Genomic DNA, 12,698 nt, shown 5'->3' on the forward strand with positions numbered 1-12,698 from the left:
TTTGAATAGTTCTCAGTTTCTGTGAGTGCGATACGTTTTCCTTTTCATATTTCTCTTTATCTGTACCCGGGACAGTTGACCTTATGAGGGCTAAAGGTTGTCCTCCTTTTTGTTCATGTATATATTTAATTAAATAACCTCTAGTGAATTATCAAAAATAGGTATAATAAGTATAATTTTATATAGAAGGCAAAAATGTAACTTTTTGTATGTTTATCAGGGACCTTTGAATCTTGTACTGGCTCCAGTGTCAAACGCCTTATGTGGAACCTTGGTAAGATAATAAATGTGTGAATGAATGAGTTACTACTGCTTTTTGTTTCAAGCTATAGGACATTAATCCTACACCGCCAGCACCTATATTCTAGTTGTTCCATTACATAGTATTTAGTAATGAACAAATCTGTCCCGTTTCGCTTCACCATAAAATTTGCAAATCGGCAAGAAAATTTGCGCAACAGCGAAAAATTCGCAAAACGCATTTGTCGGCGATTTTTTTTTTGTCGCCTGTGTCTATTTTGTCGCCCCCGTCTATTTTTTGACGCAAAACAATTCGCCAATAGCGTAATGCAGAAATTCACTAAACCATGCCTGCCGAAAAAATTCGCTCATCACTAATAGTATTGCTTGAACTTACTGTATATTACATTAAAATTGTTTGGTTATATTGGCAGAATATATGTTCCTTCAGTTTGCTATTCTTTGCAGATCAGTAGTTAGCAAATGGTACTCAAAAATGGTTCATTCCCTGCAATGCAACAATTTTTTTTCTTTACACACCTTTCTTTTGTCATGGCTAGATCATTACAAAGGTTACTCCAACTGGTCTATTGTCCCTTTTGTTGGGTTTAAGGGCAGTAGCACACGGGGAGATTAGTCACCTGCGATAAATCTTCACTACCGCGGGCGCCTCCATCCCACCAGCAAGAATGTAAATTGCCAGTGGGATAGTATACATGTTGTTTCTGTTTCCCGAAGTCGCCTGAAGTTTTCTTGCGAGGCAACTTTGGGAAACTGAAGCAAGGAATGCCATCCCTCCGGAGATTCTTTCTTGCCAGTGGGATGGCATATTAGTCGCTCACGGTAGTGAAGATATATCGCAGGCAACTAATCTCCTCATGTGCCACTGCCCTAAAATTTTTGCATTAATTACAAGGGAGATTACTTGTATGTTGACCTTTGCTGGTCCCCTACTGTGCCACTAAGGATCAACATGCAATAGCTTTATTATGTCGGCTTCCAGTACATCCCCCAAGAACATCAGCAGGATATGCAACAATCTATGTGACAGTTGAACATGTCCCAATGCATTAGCTCTATTACTGTGGTATCAATTTAAAGACAATGAACCTGGCTACATAAAGGGAATAATTTTGGAATAATGGTATGCTCAAAACTAGGTGGGAGGAGACAAAGTTGGGATCACTCAGAGGCTCAGCCATAGGCCCCCAGTGATTAACTGTGAAATTTTGGGGCACACAAGAAGTCCAGTGTTACTGCCATTATAGGTTTGCTGCTTCTTGATATGATACAATGTACTACTGGTGATGTCATTGGCTGATTATCTGGGTGGAGAGAGAGTGAGAGCAGAACAAAAATGTTCACCATTTGATAAATATGCTTCTAAAAATCCCATAGGAATAAATAGATAGTGGGTGAGTTTTTCTGTGGTGAGTTCTAATCTTATCTGCCCATAGGGGCAGATTTATCAAAATGTGAGTTTAGAGCTTAATACATAAAAACTCACCCATGTTCTATTCATTTCTGTGGGATTTTAAGAAGTGCATTTATTAATGGGTGAAAGTTAGAATTAACCCATTGATAAATACACTTCTTAAAATCGCATAGAAATGAATAGAACATTGGTGAGTTTTTATGTATTAAGATTTAAACTCACATTTTGATAAATCTGCCCCATAAAGTATCTAAATCAGTATTAAATAAGAAATTAAATATTTCATTAAGCTTTATTATGCATAAAATCTACTTTTTTGCCGAATGCTTCCTTTTTGTTGCCTCCCACAACCTTGAGGTTTTAACTTTTTCAGTTTAACCAGGGTATCATATTATTTGTTTCTGCACCAACATTACAAATAATGCATCCATGTTTTTTTAATTTACTCTTTTAATGGACTTTTCCTTTTGGGTATTAGTTATCTAGAAACTAGTGTCCCATTTACAAAGGTATTTTTTTTTCTAGAACATGGTAGTTGGAGATGATTCCCTTTATGCTTCAACTAAATTTTATGCATAAGCTCTAGATGATTTAATCAAAGTATAGTGTGACACAATGGTATAACACATTCATAGCAGTCTCGAGCTATCTGTGCTTAAGAGTATTTTCATTACATAAAGAAGCACTTGCAAAACAATTACAGTATACCTTTAAAGGAACAGTAACACCAAAAAATGAAAGTGTATAAAAGTAACTAAAATATAATGTGCTGCTGCCCTGCACTGGTAAAAGTTGTGTGTTTACTTCAGAAAGTCTACTATAATTTATATAAATAAGCTGCTATGTAGCCATGGGGGCAGCCGTTCAAAGGAGAAAAGGCACAGGCACATAGCAGATAACAGATAAAACACTATTGTATTCTACAGAACTTATCTGTTAGCTGCTATGTAACCTGTGCCTTTTCTCCTTTTTTTCCAGCTTGAATGGCTGCCCCCATGGCTACACAGCAGCTTATTATATAAATTATAGTAGTGTTACTGTAGCAAACACACCAGTTTTACCAGTGCAGGGCAACAGTGCATTATATTTTTATTACTTTAAAGCTCTTTCATTTTTTGGTGTTACTGTTCCTTTAATACAAAATTGTAGCAAATAGTTTTTCCTATATAAATTATATTGTCCAAATTGTTTTCTTTTCTGTTTTCTTGCAACCAATTATGTAGCAAGCTTCTGGCTCAGTTGCCTAAATAAGCCCCACCCATATTATGACATCGTTTTTACAAAATGCATGCATGCATTTAGACAGCTGAGATATTTTAATTACATTTCAAAAAAATTTACTATAAAAAGACATAAACATGGTCTTCATCTGAACAATATCTGCTGCCATTTTTTTATCTGAATATGTAAACTCTATTTCTGATAAATGAATGTAATCTCCAATTATTTTATGTCTATTTATATTTCCATAACCAGGGAGGTAATCTACTCAACAATTTGGTAAGAATTCATATAAATAATATCACAAACATGTAATAAAAGTGAGTTTTTCATATGAACATCTGAACAATAACTGCTCTCATTTTTATTTAAACCTCCTCCGCCACCACTGGTTACTTCCTGACTAAATCCAGTGGTGGAGGAGGGGGGTGAGGGGGTACCTGGCTGTCTACGTGGACAAAAGTGACATAATATATATGCACGTTACTTCACTTCCACACGTGTAGTATGTCATTTCATGTAGTATGTCATGCTCCATGCATGTATTTAGAAAGCTGAGACATTATAATTATATTTTATAATATTTACTCTTTCTAAAACAATAAAAATTAGTTTTTCATATGAACATCTGAACAATCACTGCTGACATTTTTATTTGAATATAAGCAAACAAAAGGAATTCTGGGAATGAATTCCAGACTCCAGTAGTTGGGAATCTGATCAGCTATTGTCCTGGCTTCAGCTTCAAACCCAGTGGGTGAGCTGTAGCCTATAGGATAAACCCATGTAAATGGGATTTTTTTAAGAGTCTGGAATTCATTCCCAGAATTCCTTTTGTTTGCTTTTGTCTGTGTGAGGCAGTCTCCTCAACCTTATTTATTTGTTTATTTGAATATATAAACCCTGTTTATGAAAAATGAATGTGTAATTTCCAATTGTTTTATCTTTTTATATTTTCATATCCAGGGAGGTCTACCCGTTGGGGTAAGAATTCATATAAATAATTCCACAAATATTTAATGTAAACATCTCCTATATATAAAAAAATACACAGGGAGAAGGAATGCACTCCTAGGATTGAAAGAACTGTTAAACAAAAATGTAAATGCAAAAAAGAAAAGGTTTATTATTCAACATTTTCCTTCTTACAACAGATTTTTTGACAACTGAATTTTTCCAATAAACTTGAATGGGTGATGCCTTTATTAACAGTTTAATTAGTTCTTTGTTAGGCACTACTGAGTGAACTCAGTCAGATGCTCGTAGTGCCAGTGCTGGGGAAAATATAAGCAGAGCCATGCCACCATATATCTTAGCTTTCCCAGGCGTTCACAAATTTAAAAATTTATTTTCTATTTGAAATTTTACTGACTTGTGCAAATAGCAGAACATCTTTCATTTGCATTTACAATTGTAAGGACCAGACCCTCGACACAAGTGCTTTTTGAGTGAGCCTTAATGGCTGTGATTAGTAATAGTAAAGGGCCCCTAAGTCTGTACTTACCAGAGCTTATTTGCATACAACGCATTTATCTTAAGGACATAAAAATAACTGCCCAAAGCTCCAACTCTGTTGGGTATAGAAAGAGATTTCTTGGCAAATAAGACAACTTTCTTAAAATCTAATGCAGATCCAATGGAGCCAGAGAGCATAGGTAGTTGCTAATTTGATCCCATCTAACAACCTATAAAAGGGGTCACATTATTCATTGTTCTAAAAATTATTTCAGCTTTTTTGTTATTCACAAAAATGCAACAATTTGAAGCAAGAAGGATAGTTCTTTGCCTGGATCAGGGCTGCATTTATCATATAGTCACCTGTATGTGTCTACCCTCAGGTGCCTATATGGTAAATTCAAATGTTTCCAAAACCCCTCCTCTGCCACCACCGGTTACTTCCTGACTAAATCCAGTGGTGAATTTGAATTCATTCCCAGAATTCCTTTTGTTTGCTTTTGTCTGTGTGAGGCAGTCTCTTCAACCTTATTTATTTGTTTATTTGAATATATAAACCCTGTTTATGAAAAATGAATGTGTAATTTCCAATTGTTTTATCTTTTTATATTTTCATATCCAGGGAGGTCTACCCGTTGGGGTAAGAATTCATATAAATAATACCACAAATATTTAATGTAAACATCTCCTATATATAAAAAAAATACACAGGGACAAGGGCAGCACTACTTGGATTGAAAGAACTGCTAAACAAAAATGTAAATGCAAAAAAGAAAAGGTTTATTATTCAACATTTTCCTTCTTACCACAGATTTTTTGACAACTGAATTTTTCCAATGAACTTGAATGGGTGATTCCTTTATTAACAGTTTAATTAGTTCTTTGTTAGGCACTACTGAGTGAACTCAGTCAGATGCTCGTAGAGCCAGTGCTGGGGAAAATATAAGCAGAGCCATGCCACCATATATCTTAGCTTTCCCAGGCGTTCACAAATTTAAAAATTTATTTTCTATTTGAAATTTTACTGACTTGTGCAAATAGCAGAACATCTTTCTTTTGCATTTACAATTGTATTCTGCAATTACAGTCTGCCCTGTACTTACCTCCAGCCCTATGGTAAGCAGTAAGGACCAGACCCTCGACACAAGTGCTTTTTGAGTGAGCCCTAAGGGCTGTGATTAGTAATAGTAAAGGACCCCTAAGTCTGTACTTACCAGTGGTTATTTACATACAACACATTTATCTTAAGGGCATAAAAATAACTGCCCAAAGCTCAAACTCTGTTGGGTATGGAAAGAGATTTCTTGGCAAATAAGACAACTTTCTTAAAATCTAATGCAGATCCAATGGAGCCAGAAAGCATAGGTAGTTGCTAATTTGATCCCATCTAACAACTTATAAAAGGGGTCACATTATTCATCCTTGTAAAACTTATTTACAAAAGTTATTCACAAAAATGCAACAATTTGAAGCAAGGAGGATAGTTCTTTGCCAGGAGCAGGGCTGCATTTACTATATAGTCACCTGTATGTGCCTACCCTCAGGTGCCTATATGGTAAATTAAAATATTTCCAAAACCCCTCTTCTGCCACCACTAGTTACTTCCTGACTAAATCAAGTGGTGGAGGAGGGGGGTGAGGGGGTACCTGGTTGATCTACGTGGACGAAAGTGACGTAATATATATGCACATTACTTCACTTCCGCACATGTGTAGTATGTAATTTCATGTAGAATGCCATGCTCCATGCATGTATTTAGAAAGCTGAGACATTTTAATTACATTTTATAATATTTACTCTTTCTAAAATAATAAAAATCAGTTTTTCATATGAACATCTGAACAATCACTGCTGACATTTTTATTTGAATATATAAACCCTGTTTCTGACTAATGAATGAGTAATTTCCAATTGTTTTATATTTTCCTATCCAGGGAGGTCTAGGCAATTTGGTAAGAATTCATTTAAATATAAATAATATCACAAATATTTAATGTAAACATCTCCTATATATAAAAAATACACAGGGACAAGGGCAGCACTCCTAGGATTGAAAGAACTGCTAAACAAAAATGTAAATGCAAAAAAGAAAAGGTTTATTATTCAACATTTTCCTTCTTACAACAGATTTTTTGACAACTGAATTTTTCCAATAAACTTGAATGGGTGATGCCTTTATTAACAGTTTAATTAGTTCTTTGTTAGGCACTACTGAGTGAACTCAGTCAGATGCTCGTAGTGCCAGTGCTGGGGAAAATATAAGCAGAGCCATGCCACCATATATCTTAGCTTACCCAGGCGTTCACAAATTTAAAAAATTAATTTTCTATTTGAAATTTTACTGACTTGTGCAAATAGCAGAACATCTTTCATTTGCATTTACAATTGTATTCTGCCATTACATTCTGCCATTACATTCTGCCCTGTACTTACCTCCAGCCCTATGGTAAGCAGTAAGGACCAGACCCTCGACACAAGTGCTTTTTGAGTGAGCCTTAATGGCTGTGATTAGTAATAGTAAAGGGCCCCTAAGTCTGTACTTACCAGAGCTTATTTGCATACAACACATTTATCTTAAGGACATAAAAATAACTGCCCAAAGCTCCAACTCTGTTGGGTATAGAAAGAGATTTCTTGGCAAATAAGACAACTTTCTTAAAATCTAATGCAGATCCAATGGAGCCAGAGAGCATAGGTAGTTGCTAATTTGATCCCATCTAACAACCTATAAAAGGGGTCACATTATTCATTGTTCTAAAAATTATTTCAGCTTTTTTGTTATTCACAAAAATGCAACAATTTGAAGCAAGAAGGATAGTTCTTTGCCAGGATCAGGGCTGCATTTATCATATAGTCACCTGTATGTGCCTACCCTCAGGTGCCTATATGGTAAATTCAAATGTTTCCAAAACCCCTCTTCTGCCACCACCGGTTACTTCCTGACTAAATCCAGTGGTGGAGGAGGGGGGTGAGGGGGTACCTGGTTGATCTACGTGGACGAAAGTGACGTAATATATATGCACATTACTTCACTTCCGCACATGTGTAGTAAGTCATTTCATGTAGAATGCCATGCTCCATGCATGTATTTAGAAAGCTGAGACATTATAATTACATTTTATAACATTTACTCTTTCTAAAACAATAAAAATGAATTTTTCATATGAACATCTGAACAATCACTGCTGACATTTTTAATTGAATATATAAACCCTGTTTATGAAAAATGAATGTGTAATTTCCAAATGTTTTATATCTTTTTATATTTTCATATCCAGGCAGGTGCTCTACCGGTAAGAATTCATATAAATATAAATAATACCACAAATATTTAATGTAAACATCTCCTATATATAAAAAAAATACACAGGGACAAGGGCAGCACTACTTGGATTGAAAGAACTGCTAAACAAAAATGTAAATGCAAAAAAGAAAAGGTTTATTATTCAACATTTTCCTTCTTACCACAGATTTTTTGACAACTGAATTTTTCCAATGAACTTGAATGGGTGATGCCTTTATTAACAGTTTAATTAGTTCTTTGTTAGGCACTACTGAGTGAATTCAGTCAGATGCTCGTAGAGCCAGTGCTGGGGAAAATATAAGCAGAGCCATGCCACCATATATCTTAGCTTTCCCAGGCGTTCACAAATTTAAAAATTTATTTTCTATTTGAAATTTTACTGACTTGTGCAAATAGCAGAACATCTTTCATTTGCATTTACAATTGTATTCTGCAATTACAGTCTGCCCTGTACTTACCTCCAGCCCTATGGTAAGCAGTAAGGACCAGACCCTCGACACAAGTGCTTTTTGAGTGAGCCTTAATGGCTGTGATTAGTAATAGTAAAGGGCCCCTAAGTCTGTACTTACCAGAGCTTATTTGCATACAACACATTTATCTTAAGGACATAAAAATAACTGCCCAAAGCTCCAACTCTGTTGGGTATAGAAAGAGATTTCTTGGCAAATAAGACAACTTTCTTAAAATCTAATGCAGATCCAATGGAGCCAGAGAGCATAGGTAGTTGCTAATTTGATCCCATCTAACAACCTATAAAAGGGGTCACATTATTCATTGTTCTAAAAATTATTTCAGCTTTTTTGTTATTCACAAAAATGCAACAATTTGAAGCAAGAAGGATAGTTCTTTGCCAGGAGCAGGGCTGCATTTACTATATAGTCACCTGTATGTGCCTACCCTCAGGTGCCTATATGGTAAATTCAAATGTTTCCAAAACCCCTCCTCTGCCACCACCGGTTACTTCCTGACTAAATCCAGTGGTGGAGGAGGGGGGTGAGGGGGTACCTGGTTGATCTACGTGGACGAAAGTGACGTAATATATATGCACATTACTTCACTTCCGCACATGTGTAGTATGTAATTTCATGTAGAATGCCATGCTCCTTGCATGTATTTAGAAAGCTGAGACATTTTAATTACATTTTATAATATTTACTCTTTCTAAAATAATAAAAATCAGTTTTTCATATGAACATCTGAACAATCACTGCTGACATTTTTATTTGAATATATAAACCCTGTTTCTGACTAATGAATGAGTAATTTCCAATTGTTTTATATTTTCCTATCCAGGGAGGTCTAGGCAATTTGGTAAGAATTCATATAAATATAAATAATATCACAAATATTTAATGTAAACATCTCCTATATATAAAAAATACACAGGGACAAGGGCAGCACTCCTAGGATTGAAAGAACTGCTAAACAAAAATGTAAATGCAAAAAAGAAAAGGTTTATTATTCAACATTTTCCTTCTTACAACAGATTTTTTGACAACTGAATTTTTCCAATGAACCTGAATGGGTGATGCCTTTATTAACAGTACAATTAGTTCTTTGTTAGGCACTACTAAGTGAATTCAGTCAGATGCTCGTAGTGCCAGTGCTGGGGAAATGTAAGCAGAGCCATGCCACCATATATCTTAGCTTTCCCAGGTGTTCACAAATGTAAGGGTCAATTTATTTTCCATTTGAAATTTTGCTGACTTGTGCAAATAGCAGAACATCTTTCTTTTGCAATTACAATTGTATTCTGTCATTACATTCTGCCCTGTACTTACCTCTAGCCCTATGGCAAGCAGCAGGGTCGGACTGGGGGGTGAAGGACCCACCGGGGCTCCCACCCCAGAGGCCCTGCAGGTGACCCCACCGTCCGTGTCCCCTAACCCCCCTTGCAGGGCCCCCCCCCACGTCCTCCCCCGAGCATGTGAATTTAACGCGTCAGGGGAGGAGCGGTCGGGCAGGGGGAGCGCCGGCAAGGGTTGTGTCTGGGCCCAGTCCGACCCTGGCAAGCAGTAAGGCCCAGACCCTCGACACAAGTGCTTTTTGAGCTAAGGGCTGTGATTAGTAATGGACCCTAAAGGACACCTAAGTCTCTACTTGCCAGTGCTTATTGGCATACAACACATAAAAATAACTGCCCAAAGCTCAAACTCTGTTGGGTATGGAAAGAGATTTCGTACTGCGCATACGCCAGTGGGACACCTCAGTGTTCCGGTGCCAACAGCGGCAACAGGCCACAATACAGGGCTGCCCAGGAGTGCTGTTTTGCATACTCAAAGTAAAAGAAAGTTAGAGAAATATTGTATTTTTTCTCCCCATGGTAAATGTACAGTGTACAAGGCTGGTCCTAGGCCGATTGGACCGACTGTGCGCAGTTGGTTCCCGCACCAATGAATAAACCAGGAGCTTTTACTCCCCCCTCCCTTCCACCCACAGACATCGAAATGGGGACCATTACCAGTAGCTCATTCTCCCTGCTAAACTACTTCATAAAAAAATGCTGTGCACAGAATGATACTTACATTTAAACTGGGTTAAGTATGCCTATATAAGTATATCTTATCTACTACAGTGTAAAGGAACAGTTCAGTGTAAAACTGAAATTGAGTAAAATGGATGAAAATAAAAAAATATTTGTAATATAGTTAGTTAGGCAAAAATGTAATCTATAAAGGCTGGAGTGGGCAGATGTCTAACATAATAGCCAGAACTCTACTTTCTGTTTTCATTTTTTCTCTAACCTCTTAGTTAGTCAGTGACTTTAGGGGGCCACATGGGACATAACTGTTCAGTTAGTTTGTGAGCACGCAGGTCAGATTCGAATGCAAACTAACTGAACAGTTATGGCCCATATGGCCCCTCCTCAAGTCACTGATTGGCTACTGACTGCTAACAGCTTAGAGAGCTGTAAAGGAGGAAGTAGTGTTCTGGACATTATGTGAGACATCTGCCCACTCCAGCCTTTATAGATTACATTTTTGGCTAACTAGCTATATTGAAAACATTTTTTATTTTGAACAGTTTATCTTTTTTGCCTATTTTAATTTTTTCGCTGAACTGCTACTTTAAATTAACTTTGAACCTCTGCACTCACCTTCCTAATGCACTGTATGCACAGCACACACAGCCCTGTGTGAAGAGAGTTCTCCATTCTAGTAGATAAGATAAGGTATACTGGTTTAATTTAAATGTAAATAGCATTCTGTGCACAGCTTTTTATTAACTGGATTGGGAAGTAGAATGACTGCAAGGGGTTACTGGGGAAAAGAGAAATATAGAGGGGGAAGGAGAGCAGGAAAATAATGCTGAGAGGAAAGAAAGAAAAAAAAGCACAGAATGCAGAGAAAAGAGAGATTAAAAACAGAAAACTAGAAGAGAAGGAATCATAATGGGGAGGGAACATATAGATAACATAGATGCAGCCTAGCCACTGGTTGGCGATTACTGGTATAATCTGACAAAGCTCTGCTGACTATCCAGCAGTAGGGAAAGGGGTGCAGTGACAGAAGTTCAAATGTCCTGGCTTGGGCAGTATTCCCTGCTGCCAGTTAGAAAGCAGCACAATTGTGCAGGAACAGCCCCATAAGTTTGCTCATAGCCTGTACAGAGAGATACCATAAAACTATGGCAGCATAGGTATGCCCCTGTACTAAGCACAATTCAGCAGGAACAGCCCCCCTAGGTTTGCTCATAGCCTGTACATAGAGATACCATAAAACTATGGCAGCGTAGGTATGCCCCTGCACTTAGTACAATTCAGTAGGAACAGCCCCCTAGGTTTGTTCATAGCCTGTACATAGAGATACCATAAAACTATGGCAGCATAGGTATGCCCCTGTACTAAGCACAATTCAGCAGGAACAGCCCCCTAAGTTTGCTCATAGCCTGTACATAGAGATACCATAAAATTATGGTAGCATAGGTATGCCCCTGTACTAAGCACAATTCAGTAGGAACAGCCCCCTAGGTTTGCTCATAGCCTGTACAGAGAGACACCATAAAACTATGGCAGCATAGGGATTCCCTTGTACTAAGCCCAATTCACAATGTACTAAGGGGGCCCAACAATTGGTAAGAATGGCCCTGAATGTGTATGATTCCACTCAGTTCACTGCATGGTTGCACATGTGCTAAACTTTGCTGTAAATTACTTATTTATCATTTGACCAACTGTGAACTGTTTCTTAATGGTTTGTTATTTTCTTTAGGGAATTGGAAGATAATTCTGAAGAACTACATCTACATGTAAGCAGATTTTTTGTAAATTCATATGTTGATATTTTTCTTTTGTGTTCTTTACAAGTTACAACTTAATCGTTTAATTAATTGTTTCCATTTTCCTTTTATTTACAGGGTTGCAACTGTCAAAGACAACCATACAATTACCAGCCCAACTGAATACTGTCTATATGTTTGTGTACTCACGACTGTGTAGACCAGCTGCATAATGCTGAATAATTGTGCATTAAAGATGAAAGCTTCAGATATAGATTTGTCCCAATGATTATTAATAAACAGCATTTGGAGACTGTTTTCTCTGTTTCTTTTTATTTGTATTTTTGTAGCTCTGCTTTTGGAGCTGTGTATAATATAATAAAAAAAGCAGCATTATATCTGTGATAAGTTGGAATGGTAAGAAGGATTCCTGTAATTACAAATTATTACAGATGGTGTAGATATAAGAGATGTAACTGAAACACAATGCACATCTTTTTTCCAGTGATTATTCTATTGTTGTCCATCTGTTTCCTGACTGACAGTGCCATCGTTTGAGCCTCCATGGGGCACAATTGTCAAAGAGTCAAAGTAGAGATCAGAGGGGAGCTCCCACAGGGGCGGGCTAAGCCAACCTCGCCTGCCCCACCCTCTCCGTTGGCGCGCATGCGCAGTTCGGGGGGGGGGTGCGATGCCGTGGGTCATTGCCCCTGCCGCTTGTAATGACAAGCGGCGGGGGCAATGGCAAAGTAGGGAAACTAGTGGTAGGCAGCAGAGGTTTCTGCCTGGCGCCCCCTAATCATCATCATATGATGATTGTTGGAT

The 12,698-nt window shown here is 37.4% G+C and overlaps 1 long non-coding RNA gene across 1 annotated transcript; it reads left to right on the plus strand.

Moving 5' to 3' along the window:
- The first annotated feature begins 6,285 nt into the window (after nt 1–6,285).
- LOC108646273 lies at nt 6,286–12,191 on the plus strand. The gene is made up of 4 exons (XR_004221869.1): nt 6,286–6,303; nt 8,949–8,966; nt 11,867–11,903; nt 12,012–12,191. It is a non-coding gene; the product is annotated as an uncharacterized LOC108646273 (long non-coding RNA).
- Nucleotides 12,192–12,698: the final 507 nt, after the last annotated feature.

The sequence above is a fragment of the Xenopus tropicalis genome, chromosome 3, assembly GCF_000004195.4.
Source record: "Xenopus tropicalis strain Nigerian chromosome 3, UCB_Xtro_10.0, whole genome shotgun sequence".
NCBI lineage: Eukaryota > Metazoa > Chordata > Amphibia > Anura > Pipidae > Xenopus > Xenopus tropicalis.